The following is a 20,068-nucleotide window of genomic DNA, read 5'->3' as shown; positions in this document are numbered from 1 at the left end:
AATATTATAGAAGTATGAAAAACAGTGTTATCTTATTTAGATGTTTGTTTCCTTGTCATTATATTTTAAATTACAATATACAGTCTATTTTAGGTGTCGAGTGTATAGTGTAAGAAGGCTAAAAAATAATACTCAAGAAGTTTGTAAACAAAATTATGTTCAAAGTTAAATATGTAATTTATGCAATTCTGTTTTCTTTATCCTTTAGCTAGTAGCCCTAATAAACTATATCAAAACGGATTAAATACATGTATTTTAAGTAGCTAAAGGTGTGTTTTTTTTAATTTAAATTGGGTTTTGCAATAAATATTTTGAAAACTCATTGTTATATATATATTTTCATAAATCTTCCACCAATTATCATTTAATTGTATTAAATTGTTTTTTTGTTGAAAAAAAAAAAATACCGAACAATCAATTGGATTTTTTATTCATTGTTCACTTATTATATGATTTTAATATGTTGTATATTGTCAATTATTAATAAAAAATATATATGAATTAAATATTAAATATAAAATATTATTATTAAATAATATTGTCGTTAAAAAATTACCTAAATTAATTGGAAAATTATTTTAGTCGATATATTTATATACAATAATTGTAATAGATCAAATATGTGGCTTAGGACGTATAATTACATTAGACAACATAACAAAAGTTTAGAGTATACTTTTCTTCTGCACCTAGATAAGTAAATACTGATGAATTATATGCTTAAAGTCTTAGTTAATGCGTCAGCTGTAATTTTTGGTTTACTATATTTTAAAAATTGCATATTTTATTTCATTGAATCCTATAGAACAGATTCCCCCTATCCACTAAATACAAGGAGAGTGGTGCTGAATGGGTCTTTCATCTTCCAATTGCCTCAAAAGCGTTTCCTTCTTACTCCACTTAAAACCAAAAACATCCCACATGTTTCATATAATATCTCAGTTGCATAAAAATAAGTTCAAAAGAAAATGGATTATAAAATTATATCATTTTTAGACATCGCAATGCAATAGTGAAACCAGGAAGAGTACAAGAATATTGTGATATTAATTTTTAAAATTGTGTTGGTAATATTATGACATAAAATAACGTTTCAGTAATATTATAATGTAAAACACCCTATAGCTACTTTGTGATCAGGAAAATATTTCGTAAAAAATAAAATTTAAAGATAATTTTAATCCGGTTTATACACCCTGATGTTTAGTAGTCAAGGCAAAACAATTAAAGATTTAAATCTAGGTAATGTTAAATGTTTATATAAGAGATTTAAATTAATTATAATATATTATTGCAGTTATAAAACATAATAAAAGTCAATTAAATAAAAACAACATCAAATAAGGACATTGACCAGGGCCGTTCTAATAATGATAATTAGCTTATTTCACAAGATTGTCATTCAATTTATATTTAGAAGATACTGAACTTACTTTTTTCAATTGGAAAATAGTCACAAAATGATATCACACTAAACGATCAAATAGTAATTTTCTAACTTAAATTCCAGAATAGTGTATTTTCTAACACTGTTTGATACGCGTTTAATTCATGTATCAAACTTTATGGAAGTAGGTTTTATTCAAATCTTTGAACAGCTGTCATTTTTAACTCGGGTTTCTATTTGAGCTCTGGTTTGCAGCATTGTTTTTAGTTTAACAAGACCTTTGATTTAATGTACATATTGACCTATGCTTAATATTTTCAACTAACTTCCTATGGACCGACCCCCATAGGAGACATCCAGTCACCATGTACAGAAAAAGTAGTTTACTGTTACCAGTAATGTTAAGCCAAATTTGGTTGAGATATTTATTTTAGTTTTTAAGTTATAAAGTCGTCCTAAGACTCAATTGTCAACCTGTATATACCTGACAATTTTCCGGTAAAAGTGCTTTATTTAAAAATGCACCACAACATGATAAAGTAATGTGGTTTTTAAATGTCACTTCTTTTTTAATAAACCGTATGACCTATATTTTTTATAAAGAAGTCTTGGCGTACTAATACCTCAAGTATATAAATACTCAAGGTTTGTATCTTTAAACATTCTGTTTTCGCATTCTGCCTTCGTAATTCAACAAAATACATTTCCTTGTATGACTGTGATGGAATAACTTCATAAATATGGGCACAGGTTCCTCTACGAGATGGAAGTATCTCAAAATTCTTCTTCCTCTTAAAATTTATTTCCTTTGTCTTCAAGTAGAAATAGTAATGTGTATTTCTATATTAAAGGTGTACATTAGCTTAATTTTCTATTGTATTAGAGAGTTTTCAGTCCCTATTCACCAACGGATTTTCGGCAAGTAAATAAATTGTAACTTACAGATACAGTGTTCAACTGCTCAATAAGAAGTTAAATATAAAGAAACGCAATGTCTGAAGTGACGTATAATAAAGATAAAACATATACCTTATTATTAAATTAATGTACTCCAAGTTTTAATACAGCTTTTACAAAAGCTATTGTAAAACTAGTTTTCTTGTTACAGCTGATAATGGAACATTTTCGGTACTTTGATGGCGTCTGTTAACTATGCAGAATTATTGTAATAGTCCAAACAAATTCATGCACATAATTAATTACAATTTCATAATAATATTTTACACCGATACTAAAGAATCCACTGTAAATGTTGTAACAAATCTTCGCCCAAGAGCCGAATAGAGTCTTACGAGGGCTCCTGATGAAGTCAAAATACAAGCGAATATGTTAGCTTCAAATGAAACAGTGTTACAAATATTATAGATGGTCTAAAAGTTTTTTTTTATTTGATCACAGTTTTGCGGTGGTACACAGTTGAGCACATTGCGCATTGAGTGTTTCAATATAAAATAATTTCTATGGGTCTTTGGTCACATTCTGATATAATTATAAACAGAATAAATCCATAAAGGGGTCTTCGGCGTTTAATTCTTCATTTATTATACACAAAGTAAAGTAGGTTCCCCTACAAATAAACAATTGTTTTTATAATTTAATTTTTACTAGTGAACTATTAAGACCTCTAAAATAATTTGAACTGTAAACAATTAAGGTCTTCTTAAAAGATTCTTTCATAAAAAATAAATTCAAATGTTCTGTAGTTTAATTATTATGTTATCAAATAATATAAACACATTGGAGTGCTTGATAACAATTAATATATTTTCCCCTGAAAGCGATTTGCTTCGACAACATTTGAGACGGATTAAAATATTATAATACGAGTATTATTTTCATAACTGACACATCAAAGAGTTATCTTACCTCCCATTACCGTGGTTGGTTAAAGAACGATTTCGTTAGATGTGGCACGCAATTAAATTATAACGCTACATTGACTGCTGTCAATCTTCTTTTGATGCTCATCGTTACAAAATGCCTACTTAAAATGTTGAAAACCTCTTTTAGGATTATTAACCAGTATCTTTTTTATACCCCTGCACATTAACATAATATAATTAACATAAGTCGATTTTATACTTTTCTCATAGTGCCATTGAAATATTTTATAAGGATTGAAAAATTTGAAGTCGTATATTTTGAGTGATTATAAAAACGTTATTTTAAATGCCTTTAAAGAATTAAATGCTATACGATTATACTCATACGGGGTGTTCAAAAAAGGTGGGGAGATAATTTCATGTAGGGCTACTGATTCCTCGACTCTAAAAAAAGAGAAAATTAAAAGCAATATTTTTTTCAAAATCGCTTTGTTCACGAGATATCTACTGTTTAGAATTTTTTCTCTGATTTTTTTTTAACTAATCTTTATGAAACTTTGTATGTATGTTAAGGTAGAAGAGACCCATGTTAAAAGCAAATTCATCTTTACTCAACTTGAAATTCCAAAAAGGCCGCCATTTAAATTTCTATACTTGATTGACTCAAAAAATTACTGATTTTATGAAAAAATGTCAAAAAAGCTTTTATTTAGAATGCTTGATTTCCTATCAAACTATACGAAGTTCCAAAAGATCATAGCTGAATTGTTATTATCACTTTTGTTTGCCCATTTTACAAAAAAAAATAATATTTCAGCTATTTCTTATTTGATCTTTTTTAAGTTTACAGTGTTGAATAGGGAATTAGGAATACTGAATAAAGGTGTTTTTTTTAACATTTTTTTCCAGTAATCAGCTATTTTCGAGTAATTTAAGCTTACAGAATTAAAGTGGGTGCTATTTTGGAATTGTATGTTAAATAAAGAATGATGACATTTTTTCTAAAAGGGGTATCTTCTACTTTAACATACATACAAAGTTTCATAAAGATTGGTTGAAAAACCCCAAAGATAAATATGTTTATGAAAAAAATACAAATATCTTGTTAACTTAGTGATTTTAGAAAAACTATTATTCCTGATTGTCTCTTTATTTTGACCCAAGGAATCACTTCGTAAATTATACCCCACTTTTTTCAACACCCTGTATAACATGTAATGTAAAATATAACAAACGGCACCACTATTTAATTAGTTTCATAATGCTGCCTATATGAGGTTATTTATGGACTAAAATGTAATATAAAGTAGGATATTATTTATTCAATTTGTAAAACATTGGAAGAATAGCATTTTAAAGATAATTTTTTAATTTTAAATATAAAACACTAATATAAAAACGTACATAAATATATTTAATAACTTATTAACTATACATTAAAAATAAACTAAAATGAATAAAAAGATGTTTATGAATTAAATAAATCTAAAGAAAATCACCTTAAAATTAATTACTAGTTTAAAATGGATGTAACTAAATTAAAGTAGGAATAGTAAATTGTTTCGTAACGTTATAAAAAAAATATATTTATGCTCCGTTCACAACATTTAGGTGGTTTGAAGGGTTCTCCTACTACCTTTTGTGCTTGATATAAGTTGCATCTGATTTACGTTTCTGCACCCTCGGCTGTTGAGCTATTATGTTGAAGCTAAACATCAAGCTTTAGGTCATAATAAAAACAGTTGAAGGGTATAGTTTTCTTTCTCTAAAACCACCTATTGTGAATGAAATATTGTTTACGTGTCATGTGGTGATAGTCAATTATTTACTCTCTTGCTATACAATAGAAAATGTTATTGTTCAATTTAGAAACACCTTCCCTCTCAGTTGTTTTATTTGACAAAGACAAGAGTGTAAATACAATCATATTTACTCCAGAGTGTATTCACATGAATCAGAATGTCAGAGATGTAACTACACGTTTCCCCCCTGTTTCCGTCACCTGTTGCATGTATGTCACCTTCGTGAATTATTTATTGTTGGGGAAGTTGTTTACGTAACAATCTAATATTGTTGGAATTGTAATTTAATTTAAATAATGATACAAATACATATTTAATTATACTTGGTGTCTATAAAATAATCATCGGGTTTTAATTACACATGTCGCCTAATTTATTTCTCACTACACTGTGACTCACACGTATAGTTAAATATATCTTTTCTCTGTTTTATAATCAAATTTTAGGTTCATCGTTTCCCTTTTCGATTACTTTGATTAGTTGTTTTTATATGTCTACAATTGATGACAAACCTTCTCTGTGTTAAGATATGATCAGTGAAGATCAGTGTTTCTAACTGGTGTTGCATATCTGTACATGTTGAAGCAAAGGTTGTTTCCCCAACTTAAACAGGGTACATGACTTCGTGTTCCAGCAAGAAGGGGCTCCACCTTATTGGCATTGAGATGTACGAAACCTTTCAATTAAGAGAATCCCTAATGATTAGATTGGCTGCTGTGCTGATGATGACTTAGATCTCCTAAGATGGCCATCCCATTCTCCGGACCTAACTGTATTCTATATAGATCCCTGGGGGTATGTGAAAGACAGGGCCATCCTGCCATTAGCTCAAACCCTGCCAGAGCTCCGACAAAGGATTAGCGTTGCAGTGACAACCGTATGCCAATGTTTGGGTAGAGTTGCAATATAGACTGGAAACATGTTAAACGTGCAGCACATTGAGCAAATTGAGTGATATGAAACAAAACCTAAGAGCTTTCTCTTTCAATCCACTCAATTGGTAGTTGCATTCATGTATCTGCAAGTTCAATCAAACATTTTAAAACCCGATGAATATTTTATGGACCCCTGTATTATGTATCGTTTTATAACTGCACACTTATAGTGTAACTGTTCATTAGACAGGTTCTCTTAATTTGTAGGATTGTTTAAGCATTAGAAACGTTATAATGTTATAGTGATTTTTTTCTGACTCCAAAATAATTTATTAAATCTCTATTATCAAATGACATTTCTTAAAGTGCATTTTTTTTACATGTAGCAACATGTTTGATCAAAGATTACGTAAAAGAGTGTGAGAATACATACTTTATACTACTTAGCGATTCAAAAGGTTCTCAAAACTAGGGTTCTTAAGCACAAAGATCAAAATAAGATCATTGCATGAACAAATAAATCAACTTAAGCCTAAATGCAAAGGGATATATAATATGATTTACTAATGAAGTTTAAAGAAGTTGAAATAATTACTTAAAATAAAAGAGACTAAATTTCATAAACATTAACTCACGATATAAATGTACTGGACATCTATTTGCAGTGACAATCCTGAATTTATGCGTTATTTTATTTATTTATAAGGCAAAGTAAAAATTTATATTGGAATACATAGTGTAAAAATTAACCTGTTATGGTGGGAATGGAGGGTTTGTGTTGCTTAAACTTATAATAACGTGAATACTATCAAATTATAATACATAAATTAAATTTTACTCGCAAATTCTTATCATAGAGAACAAAATAATAGAACCTATAATATGTTTAATTTTAAACTGTACATGTAAAAATGCAATTATTAAAGAAACATAATGGGTGCCTCTTTTGCAAATGAGTTTATTTTCATCAAACCCAATCATAATAAACACAACAAATGATTGCGATACATATACAAATGTACAGATTCTACAATAGTACAGGGTTACGGCCAAAATAAATATAGTTCTTTTAAAGTTAGTTATCCAGTAAAGTATAATTTTATTCCCAGCTTCATTTGCAGATGAAATAACTGAAGAGTAGAATAAGAAGAGGAGGTTTCTGAGAGAATGTTTAACCAATTTACTTAATGAAGTCTTTCCCACACTTCGTTAGACTTAATATGCTTTCCACCCTCTCGTTATAATTTTATTAAACACTGCTTTTTGACGAAACCTCTGGTAAAAACCTTAACTTAAAATACAGCGTAAAATATTATGTGGAGATATAAGTAAATATTGCATACTTGCATTCAGTCAATCGTTTAAATACAACTTTCAAATATATACGATTAGTTTGAAAAACCTATATACTATAAATATAAAAAAAACTTAAAATGTAATAGTTATGATCATCGTTCAAACAAAAAGTAATATCTAAGGGTATGTTGCTAGCTTAAGGTCTATGGTGGTTAAGGTCTCAAAATTCGGTGCAGGAGGGACGGGTTCAATTCCCAGCACTTCCACAAAACTTGGGTTTGAACCGCTTTCCCTAAAAAAAAGCGCAAATACTAGCTTACATTTCTATTGAAAATGACACTGGCGAAGAGACTAGGAAAAAGTTGGTCTTACTAAAATAAAATCATTATACCGCAAGTTTTATGGAAAACAAAACGTATAACAATTGAAACCCGTTATTATCAAATCACCCGTTTCCTAAAGCGACCAAAAGCTCGTACTCAGTGAAAGATATCCTCTTTGCAGAAAATATCGATTCCACAATTATTTTTATTCTAACTTGTTTCGTACTTTATGTTAACCGCTTCAGGAAAACTGTTGAAACCAATACAATATCTTAATATCGAAGGTAAAATAGTCTCCTTTTTGTTATCTTTGACTGTAAAAACTCAAACAATATCACAATAGTAAAAAAATCTAAAATAACCAGGATGTTGTCAATACTCTCTGAGTCAAATTTACGTTTTTTTCGTAGTAGATCTCTGGGCGTTCTTCAATATTAGTTCAATTGAAGATGTGGAATCGATATTATCTGTACTTATGTAGTATATTTTACATTGTAAAATGTAGAGTAGACAAATATATACAAAAACTGAATCAGGCAAAGATCAGCTACCATTACATTACTCCTCCCTATTTAAATTAAACGCGTAATGAACACTATCAACTTTTAAAAGAATATTTTTCTAAAACATATAACAAGACAATAAACTACAATAATCAATTCTGACTAAAAATAATTTGTTATAACCATAGGAATGAAGTTCAATACCGTTTCAACTTCATTTGTTTCACTGACAAAGGATCCAATCCTGTAGAATGGTGGTCTAGCAATACCCAGTATTGTGTCATATTTCTTTTGTGCTTTCACGTGGCTGAAAATATTTCAAACTAATAAATCAAACACAAAAAGTTGTGCAGTTTTTTCATAGATTTGTTTATATCAAACTAACTTCAATCATTACTACACAATGATTTCATTAGATAAGACAGGGCAGTTTTATGTAATTTTATTAGTTAGATTAGTATTTAACTTCAAACATTATATTTTGGATGTTGACCTTTAAAAACGTTGTCCAATAATATTGAATTTGATGTATACATGAATGAAACAAAACGTTTTATAAATATAATTCTGAAAGACATTTTTTTTTTGGGGTGGGGCAAAATAATAGATATCCTATGTGTCAACGCTCCTTCCCTTACTTATCATATGTGTTATTCATGAAGCCTTCAAATTACCTTAATGCAAAAATTTTCAATGTATAGCAAAGCCACAGAAAGCTAAATAAAAGAAACCAAAAGTTGTAATCAAATTATATAAAAGGAACCAGGGTTATTCTTAAATTAAAAGTTTACCTTCCGAGTTAGAAATATCTCTCTTTCAATATTTGCTATTTAAATCGGGGTGTTTTATGAAAAACGGATATTGGAACTCTAGCCATCTTTAATAATGTCACATTAAAATGAATTATAACGGGTTCACAAAAATTGAATCTTAACCTTAAACCGTTTTCATTTCATAAAATGGATATGCTTAGCTGTACTTGTGTTTACATTACTCTTTTTTCTTAACACAACATTAAAATTAAATTACTTTCTTTTTTTAAATTTTTTCCGTTTTATAGCAACTTTGTAATTTTAAATGGGTGTCCTAAGAAGAGGTCACTATTTTCAAATGAATACAACACGCTACAAAATTAAAACTGTAGTTGTACATAACTAACTACAACGGACACCCTACTTGCAATTCCCTCTTGAAAAATATGTAATATTGGTAGAAAATCATATAAATGACGCATCCGTGAATGTTATATAATTTGTTGAACCATTTTGAATTTATTTAAAGTACTTTACCATGTTTCTTGAAAAAATAATTAAAGATTGATAGTAACATCATAAATTAAATTATTATATTCATAGCCAGCCCTCCATTTGACCCCACATAAGTCGATTGCTATTCACTGGTTGAAATAAAAATAAATTGAGTCTTAAATGTTTTTGACTTAAAAGTAAATTGGATCATGATGATAAACACCAATATGTTATCGATGCGATTGTTGATTTATCGTTAACACTTTTGTTGATTAAGACTATTTATCCATCAATATCAGCGGAAGAATTTTTTGTCGGAAAAATGTACATGTTATACCCTAGACTTCAGCTTAAGATTTTAAACGAAGGGATTAAAAATACTTTTCAAGCCCAAGCCCAGTATTACAATAATGTATTTATTAAAGCCAACTTACCTGCAATATAAGAAATATATTTCTGTAAAATTTAACCGAAACTATTTTTTTTATAATCCCTACAAGTAACCTCAATTTATCAAATATTATTATTCTATCTTAATTATTGTTTTGACTAAAAATCATACAATAGTATACATTAATTTTTTTTATATACAGTTGTCCCGTTAATAAGTACAACAAATGGAATAAGCTTAATAAGTAAAAATGAAAAAATAAACATGAATAATATTTTTTTAGATGCCTTATTAGAGACAAATCCATCGTTTTAGTATTTTTATTTTATACCTCAAAAACTACGATAGATATTTGAAATGTGGTATACATTTTTACAAAGTCATGATCTTATTTAAAAAAAAAAACTAATGAATAAAAAACCTTTATGGTAAAAAAGGTAGCATTTTTTTAGCTTACATAACTTTAAAAACTGCTGACTATGTAAGAAAGTTTCAAGAACGATTTCATTCAAATTCTCCGATTTCTCCGAGTTCAAATAGGTCGAAAAATGAGTAGATGAGTAATCAATTGTTTGGGTGAAAAATGAGGTGAACCTTACTTGTATGGCCTGGCCATGCCTATATTTGCCTGGCATGCACAACTGAAAATTTTCTAAAATAGGCTTTACCTTCGTCACTGCAGCTCAAATTTCCAGTCAGTTTTTGCTCGGAACGGGAACATGTCAACCGTTAGTACGACAGGCCTGATCGGATTTTGTAAATATTTTAAATGTTTCGTATTGTACGTATGTGTTACGTGTTTAAACTTCAACGACACTACTTCAGCCGAGTTTTGTGTTTTTGTAGTTTGACGATGGCATTGTAATACCACAAGAATCTGAGCTGCAGTAACGAAGGGCCTATTTTAGTTATTATACAGCTCAGGGGCTAAAACATGGATTGTAATTGACAATTTTAATTTCTCTGCTAATTCAATCTTTTAGAACTTGGTTGTCAAAGACCAAAAAAGTTTTAACGATTATGGTTTTTTTATTTCCTTTACTTAAAAAAAAACTACATAAAATTACATAAATATGTCTTAAATCGTTTTTTTGAGGCTTAAATTTCATAGAAAAGACTAAAATGGCAAATATTTTGCTAACAAGGCATTTTCAAAAAAATATTACACTTACGGGACACCGCGTATGCACGGTTTTAGTCACTACCCACGATAATTTCATAGCAAATGTTCTAATAAACTGTTATTATTCATAACGCATTCATAATACATTTTAACTGTTACCAAGCACTTGAATGGTGTCGATTTTAAGTCTTCTAATTCCTATGTAAATGGTAACATTCGAACTCTAAAGTTATTTTCACTCATATAATCGTCTTTTCCTATTCAAATTCAGCGTATAAATGTAAAGACGCTTTTCTCTGTTTAAAACCTCCGTTTGTAATACGGAGACATGGAGTCAGTGAGCTTTAAGTAAAATGTCACTTGAATTTACTGATTTCTTATTTGCCAACCTTTAGTAATGGTAATAAGAAAGGAACGCATCAAAGTGGCTAAAGCATCTCCCAAAGAGATGTTCATCTTCAGAAAAGGTTCGCAATTAAATTACAACGCTACATTGACTCTGTCTGTTTCTCTCAGCCCTATCACATACATTTCATTTTTATTTTTTAAGAAAATGCTTTAACAATCGTTATAAAGCTACAGCCAACTCATAAAGATACACGCTGTACACAGCTATTGGAAAGCTATTGAAAATTGTACAAGGCTTAATTTGTCCGCAAGATAATTTGGTCATGTGTTGTTGAATATATCCGTATGTATCCGAACGTATGTATACAGGAAACATATTTATATATTTATTAAAACTAAAAATAATCTAGTTAATATAAGACCATAAAAGCTAAACTTCTAAAATCTATGTAACAAATAGGCTGGACATTCTTGACCTTTATTAAATATCTTAAGACTATTCAAAGTCAAAGTGGTATTTGTACAATGTTGGTAAAGAATGAATCCTTATATTTGTCTTGTTTGGTCAGAGCAAAACTCACTCTGAGCATTGTGCCCCTTTGAAATTCAATGTTTCCTTAAATTGCACTTGCCTATATGCATCTCAAACTAAATTATTTGATCTGGATTGGATTATCATTCATGTCGTCTTGTAAATTTAGTTTCAAATAAATTACCATTCATTTATTTTCTTTTGTATTATACTTGAAAAGGCTGGTGTTAAATAACACAGCGCATAACGATACGTTGGTTAAATACAGGACGAGGGGACCCATGAGCAGATGGCACATTTTGATAGGGTAAAAAAATTGTCTTTGAGGCATATCGAATAATGTAAAGGCCTTTTACCGTTCACAGATGACTTTTTAGATAAAAAATATAAATAAAAAAAAAATACATCTTATGACAGTTTTTATAATAATCTGATTATTATTTTGAGAAAATAGGCCTATAAACAACAGTACTAATATAAAATACTAAACATATGTATTTAATGTGGATTTAAATACCAATTACGAGTATAGTTTACCAAGTTAAACAATCGCTATAATATTGGTTCTAAAACTTAACTATCATTATTTAGTACGTAATACGTACCAATTATGTAGTACGTATCAATTTTTAGACGGTTCTAACGTGTCTTGTGTTTAAAATTTACACAATGTTTCTTGAGGTATACTCCTTCCGTTTTCAAGTGAGATTATTAATTGTACATTATATCTTATAAAAAACTGCATAATCTAAACAAATTACATGTATTACATGTATAGACATGTAAAGCATTAGGCCTACACAAAACTATCAAAAGTACTGGCTTTGCCCCTGTGACGTGTGCATCTTACGTTCTGTTACATGTTACCAAGTTGCTAGCTTGGTGGAGTATTAAACTCTCCTATAGGGAAATTCGCTAACACGTTGAAAAAGTCCAGATAATAATAGAAACGATATAATTTATGCATCTCAATCATGTTTCAACCAGCAATCTAAGAATAATATTGAACACCCATTTTCATCAACTGTCTTATCTCTTTTTTACAATCTGGCTGTTTCTACACAGCCAAGCAATCATAGCTAGCTGTAAAGTACAATTAATTTACCTTTGAAACTTTTTTCTAAAAGTTTGTTAAAGTCCGTTGATTGATACTAGACTTTTGGAATCACTATACAGAAACAAAACATAGACTAAGGGGTGAAGTAATTGTAATTACCTTTTTAATTACCATTCGTCACGCTGGAATATAAGTTTTAAAATGACACCTTAATAGTATAATTAGAGTAATTAGGATAACAAGGATATAACAGACAAACTCCTTATCGTACTAATTATAGTTAATTGGTTATGTAGATTGCATAATTTACAAAACTATGTTATTCTATTCTTTGTTATTCGCCAGCATAGAAGAAATAAACAAATCTGAATCCGAAATAAAAGGGAGATAGATTAATTTGATAATAGATAAAACTATGGTTGAATGCTTGTGAAAAATTTCGTAATTCCAAAATAAAATTAAACGAAGTTGAATTGACAGATTTTGCTGATGTAATTTCTTACTTGTTTCTGTTGAATTACGTTAAGTTAACCAAACTGAAAAGACACAGTATTGTAAATTTTATAATAAATAATACGTTATTTTAAATTAACTATGATAGTAACAGATATATATATAATTGCACACTGTAACAAACGTTGTCAGGGGCTCATCCAACTATTTTTTGTAAACAAATATTAGTTTCATCTGATCCGTATTGATATAATCAGTAACCACAAATCAATTATTTAATAGCTTTTTGAGTTATACAATATTCAGAACATGTTGTGATACAAAAAATATTTAACAGGGTAGGAATACATAGGATACAACGTTCTCCTTTGACAGAAGGGCTTTGGGTCTCCAAGCAGTTCTACGGTTTGCCGCAGGAAGCAGCACCAACTGGCCATTATATTAATGATACCAGTGAACACCCCGTCGATAAAGTGATAGTATGTCAATTTGTTGTCAAGACTTTTACTGTATAAACATATTTTTTTCTATTTAACCGACAAATCATCCACATAGTTGTTAACACTTGCTACAATATTATAACCATACTGTTTAAACAAAAATAGCCTTATGTTTATTTTAAAATCAAATTATACTCGGTATACTCATGAGATCCTTGCCTTTCGCCCCTAGGTCATTCGGTGGACTTCAAAACATACTGCCAGTATATTTTTTATAATTAAAATAAGGTTGGAAATGGCGTTTAACCCAAACGTGAATAAAGGATAATTGCTGAATGACTGGGACGGTACTGTCACTACTTACTAAATCCAGATCTGACTTTAGTGTTGAGCATAAATACCCAATAATCATGAGGATCTATATTCGGTTCCTAACTATCTAAACGTTACGGATCAGGAACGATTGCAATAACCTGGCTGGCATCCTTTAGATTATTAGTTATTTGTCTAGTAATAGTCTAAAAAATCCAACGAACAGCTGCCCAATAAATTTGTAGTGTATACAGAGTGTTAAAAAAGGTGGGTACATATTTTATCTAGTTATTTCATAACCAAAATAAAGAGAAAATCAAGAATAAGATTTTTTTTCCAAAATCGCTTCGTTAGCCAGATCCACCGTTGTGTATTTTTACATAAACATTTTTATCTTTTTAATATTTTTAACCGATCACTATGAAACTTGGTATGCATGAAGAGACCCATGTTAGAAAAAATATAATCTTCATTCAACTTAGGATTTTAAAATAGTGTTCATTTAGAAATTTTAAACTGAAATTACCAAACAATTTCTAATTGTATGAAACAATTTTAAGAACACTTTTGTTTAGCATTTTTAATTATATATCAAACGCTACCAAGTTAAAAAAGATCATGTAAGAAAAAGCTGAAATATTAGTATTTTTAGTTGTAAAATGGGTTAAACCTGACTAGCTTCTGCCTTATACTTCCCCATTTTACAACAAAAAATCTTAATATTTCTGCTATTTCTTATTTGATCCTTTAAAACTTGGTATTGTTTATAAAGGTGTCCTTGAAATTGTTTCATAAAACTAACCAAATTTTTGAGTAATTTAAGTTAAAAAAATTAAATAGCCGCCATTTTGAAATTTTAAGTTGAATCAAAATGAACTTTTTTTGTAACACGGGACTCACCTACCTCAAGTTTCATAAAGATCGGTTAAAAATTTTTAAAGATAAAATGTGTATGTAATAAATACAAAATGGTGGATATCTGGTTAACGAAGCGGTTTTGGAAAAATTTTAATCTGGAGTTTCTAATTTTAGATAATACTTTTATTACTATAGCCTACTATAGGGAAATGTTTTGTACCAGGATTGTTTTTACCCTGGTGTGTAGGACTCTCGCCGACTAAAAACCTGTCGGTCCAGGCAATGGAAGCCCTGTCGGAAATGCTTTTTGCAATACTTGGTTCACCAGAGATAGCATTTCAGCCTCAATGATCCACCGGGTTCAGCTGCACTGGTGCATCACAGCTGTTCGGTTCTCTTCACCTTTAGCACTGCCCTAGAGAATGCAGAAACATCGTTCTACGATTCGGGACTGGACAACATCAGTTGGACAAGTGTGTCCGGCGAAACTAGTTACTACTTACCTAAACGACATTTTGTCGTTGAAACCTACATTGTAGCTTACCATTTGATTTACACTCAGGATCTTTAGGAACATACCCAGCCTTCATCTTCGGGAGGTCTAATAGCATCTAAATTCACCTTCTTAAAATACCAAAATTTCCTTTCCTAGGTTGTTCAAGAAAATGATGAAGGATTCTGTCTTTAATAAGTATATAATTTTCCATTCACTAGTTAATTTAAGCAGGGAACAAGCCCTCATTATAGTACTAGCTGTGTCCGAATTTCAATTAATAATTATTTTTACAAATACTGCTTGCCAAATCATTTTACTTTGTTAAATATTACATGTGAATGCGTTCAATAAATTACAATTATAAATTTAGCCGTGCAATTTGGCAAACGTCTTGTTACGCCACTTTTATCGGGAGTAAACTTTAGGCCTACTGGTCAGCATTATGTATCACACCCCTGTTAATTTTAAAATGGTAAACAAAATAAGATTTACTGATTGCAATAAAAATTTAATTTACATACATATTTAATTGGCATAAATATATATAATTAACTGTGAAATGGCGCAGTAAAACACCTTAATAGAGCGTTTTGAGTCAACCTTTTGTGTGTCTAAAGCTTTTTTGTGTCTAAAGATTCTTTAGCAATTTTTATTGCATTCAAACCTGTAAATATAAGGTACGCAATTTTGAGATTTTGACTTGTCGGGAAAATCATGGATGCTGTCTAAGCCCACCTACTATTAAAGAAATATAAACTAAAGTAAAATGAAAAGTGAAAAATGTATTTTATTTAGACAGGCAAAGTTAGCGCCACATGGCCCTTTCATACACTCAACACGTCCATAAATATAAGGTATATATTTAAAAATTAAATCAATAATACAACAAAACTAAATCTAAATCATAGAGACATAAAATTAGACAAAATATAATACTAATTAAATAAATTACTTACTCAAAAGAAGATTAAACAATTAAAGGGAACCCTATAATTTTTCATGCAAATTTGTTTGAAGGCCCACAGTAGGCCCAATAAATTTAAAGACATATCTTGTGTGTAGTAAAAAAAAATCGTATTACGTGAAAAGATGTTGTATCTTAAGCAAGCAAGTAGTACAAATAACCGGCTGATAACCAATGTTTTAACAAAAAAAGTTGGTGTGATCAACCAAATATTTTGATACCAAAATAGGTTAGTTACTTATCATTATATAATACTGTAAACATGGTTCAGCAAATATATTAGTTTATTTATAATAAACCTGTTTTAGAACACATATTTAGAAAACAGGTATGCCATAGATTTTCAATGTCAATAGTTAAGATGTGCTAAAACATAAGAATAGCGTATGCGCAATTTGTAAGCATTTTTCAAAAATCATTGTATGTTCTCCTAGAACTAAAAAAAAACTTAAATTAAAAGTGACTTTGATTATTATAATATCTTCAGGGTAATATAGAATGGAATAGAATACAGTATAATGGAATAGAATACAGTAGAATAAAATTGAATATAAATTTAAATTGGTTATTTTTAATGACATTTCTTAAGCACGGTTGGGGAGGTGGAAATAGAAATATTTATGATTTGCCAATCAAGTAAACAATTAGAAAAAAAAAACTCTTTACCGTCCGAAGCCAATTAAAACTGCACGCTCCTGTCTAAAAGTTAGAGTTTGCTGAGTCAAGCAGTCTTTCACTTTGTCACTCTACTGCTAAAGATTAATTAAATTAAACTCTTCTTTCCGACATTGCACTAATGGATTTCAATAATACATCTGATAAACTGCAGCATAAATGAATTAAAAGTTTCAGTACATGTTAAGTAATAATTAATTGATTATACTCCTTTATTATTTTCCTCACCTTCCAGTTATGGGCTTCAGAAGTAAATCAGGTAAATATGACAGCCTATGTAAATACAAGTCTTAAAATACGAATAGTTTCACATTTAAATATAATATACCTACTAACTTTAGAAACAAATTTAAGTTAAATTAGCCGACGGTGACCGGGTTCATCTTTTATTTTAACAATCTGTCAAATTCTGAGACAACCCATATGAACGCATCTCCCAGATAGTGTGTAAGCTATTGCCAAGCAAAAACTCAAATATTTAAAAAATGGCCGTAACAAAAAAAATACATCTGGTAGTCTGCTAATCTCATCCAATAACCTCCACATAACTATAAGGCTGATCTCATCATTACCATTTCCCCCTCAAAAACTTTTTTTGTTTATGTAACTCAATTAGAGAGCAGTCATTCAAGGCTAAAAAAATTACATATATTTTACAATGTAGCCATTACAGAACATATCTCTCAATGTAGCCAATGCGGGTACTTGCCAAATGAGCAAGCCAACTACTCAGCCATAATAATGGGTTTTAACTATCTTACCGTAGAAAGAAACGCTATAGTCTGCATTCTTTAAGATTGCCAGGGATGGTTAGTGTTCAACATGTCCATTGTCCAGTCAGCTGTTTACAGACATACACTTTTTCAAACAGTTTGATATAGTGTGGCCTTACCTGACTGGTCAGCTTTACAAGTATTGTTTAGATTTCTCATACCAACAGATAAAAAAGTGTCTGTGAAGGGATTTGCCAAAATGCGTATCAAAATTTCCGCCATGTTGGTTTTTTACACATAAAACTTGTTATCTTTGAACATTTTCAACAGATCTTATTGGTATTTATAATAACAAACATATGGTTGGTAAAAATCAGTTAATCCAATATGAAATTGTATAATGATGGCCATTGTAATGGTTATAGCTTGAATTACTAAACAATGAAAAACTTTCAAGGTAACTTTTATTTAGCATTTGGAATTCCTTGTCAAACAACAAAAAGGTCAAAAATGTAATAATTTATAGTTGAAATATAATAGATTTTGAAATAATTTTTTTTGTAGTTAGTAGTTGTAAAATATGCATATAGCCAGCGTCAACCTTATTTTTCCTTATTTCAAAGTCAAAAACGTAATATTTCACTTATTCGTCATTCGATCCTTTTGATCTTGGTGTTGCTTAATCGGAAATTGTTAATGGTAAATAAAAGTTTTTTTATCATAATATTAAATTTTTTTATAGGTAAGCCATAACATTATAAATAACAAACATAACATTATAATTAACATTATAATTGCCACAATTTTCAAATTCCATATTGGATATAACGAATTTTTTCTGATATGGATATGGTATCTTTAATTACATACCTGTTTTAGCGAATTTCCCATATAGGGAATAAGCTATTACCGTAGTACTCATGGTAAGACCTGGACCCGGGACCGATTTTTTTTTCGTTTTAAGGTCCCTAGAGGCCAAAAACACCATCCGTTCAAATTCATATATATATATATTTATATATGTGTCCGTTAGCGCGATAACTCGAGCAAAAACGATCCGATTTTGATTAAATTTGGTACAAACGTCTAAACCTACGTTTATTCGAACGAGTTCGCGAATCAGCATGATCGGACCATGGGAACGGGGGTTTATGGGGGGTTTTATGGGGTAAAAATGGGTTTTTCTCACTTTTGACTGAAAAAACATAAAATTTTGCAATTTCTTTCCAAACTATTTTGTAGAGCTTAAAAAAACAAATAATTTAGTATATTGAAGCGTTATTATGCACCTAATTATTACGGAGAAAATTCCAAAAAATTTTAAATTTAAAATTCCCGTGTTATTCTTATGGAGAATAAGTAAACTGTTGTAGTTTGCTTGTTTATTAACATTTTTTGCCCAAATTTGGAAAATGTTTTTATTTCTTACTAACTATTAACATTTTACATAAAAAACACTTTTACCCTCCCTGTTGCAGCAAACCTAAGTATGTGTTAAACTGATTCTATTTAAATAGGGAATAAATGTGATATTTTTAAGGAGACATTTTAGTGTAAATCCAATCAGGCAAATGGAAATTCACTTAGTCTGCAGGTTTGCTGCGGCGGGGGTATTTATAAAGATCTGTTGAAAGCATTCATAGATAGAAACGTGTGTATATATAAAAACCAAATGGTATTTATATATCAAAGATATTAGTATTAAGTATATATATACGTAATACTAATATTTTTTTACACGAATCTAGTTTTAATAATGTGAAAAATAAAACAAAGTAGTTACTTTTATATCAATATTAACTCGTACAAGTTAAGTTTTTTACAAAATTTATGTACCAAAAAGGAAATTTTACTATCATTATTTAACTTTGTCAACCTAACATTAAAAGCGTTCACTAAAGTAAACATATTGTAGATCTAAGCAAGAATCTCTCGTGATTCCGAATACAATTTCAAACAAGGAACATATTTACCCTTATACTCTAACAGGATCCAAACTCCGCCGGGACCCAAACCCCTTATCCTGCACTATCACGGGATATTGGGTTTTTCTTTTATACCTTTTAGCTTTACTTACACCTACTTGTATTTTTCTAAAAGTTTGCCATTATCGTAGACAGGAGGAAAATAAAATAAAATGTAATTTCAATGTATACTTTAGAATTTATATTTATAATTAACGAAAAAAGATTTTTGAGAACGAAAAAAAATATCCCGTAGATTTTTATAAGGTAAAATACATTTTATGAAATATTCGTGGAATCACTTTATCTATTAACGTATTTTTTTATTACTTTATACCTTGCTTACCTTGTTTTGATCTATTTTGTAATTAGACTCTATTTTATTTTATTATAAGTTGTGAATTATTTGACCTTAGTTGTATTTTAACATATGTATATAGTTAGGTACCATATATAGTTGGGCAGTATTGAATACTTACCCTTTTC

This window comes from Macrosteles quadrilineatus, unplaced genomic scaffold (genome assembly GCF_028750875.1).
Source record: "Macrosteles quadrilineatus isolate MER2022 unplaced genomic scaffold, UCM_ALF_1.0 Scaffold_3__2_contigs__length_128488019, whole genome shotgun sequence".
Lineage (NCBI taxonomy): Eukaryota > Metazoa > Arthropoda > Insecta > Hemiptera > Cicadellidae > Macrosteles > Macrosteles quadrilineatus.
The sequence above is the reverse complement of the archived record's forward strand: the minus strand, read 5'-3'. Positions refer to the sequence as shown.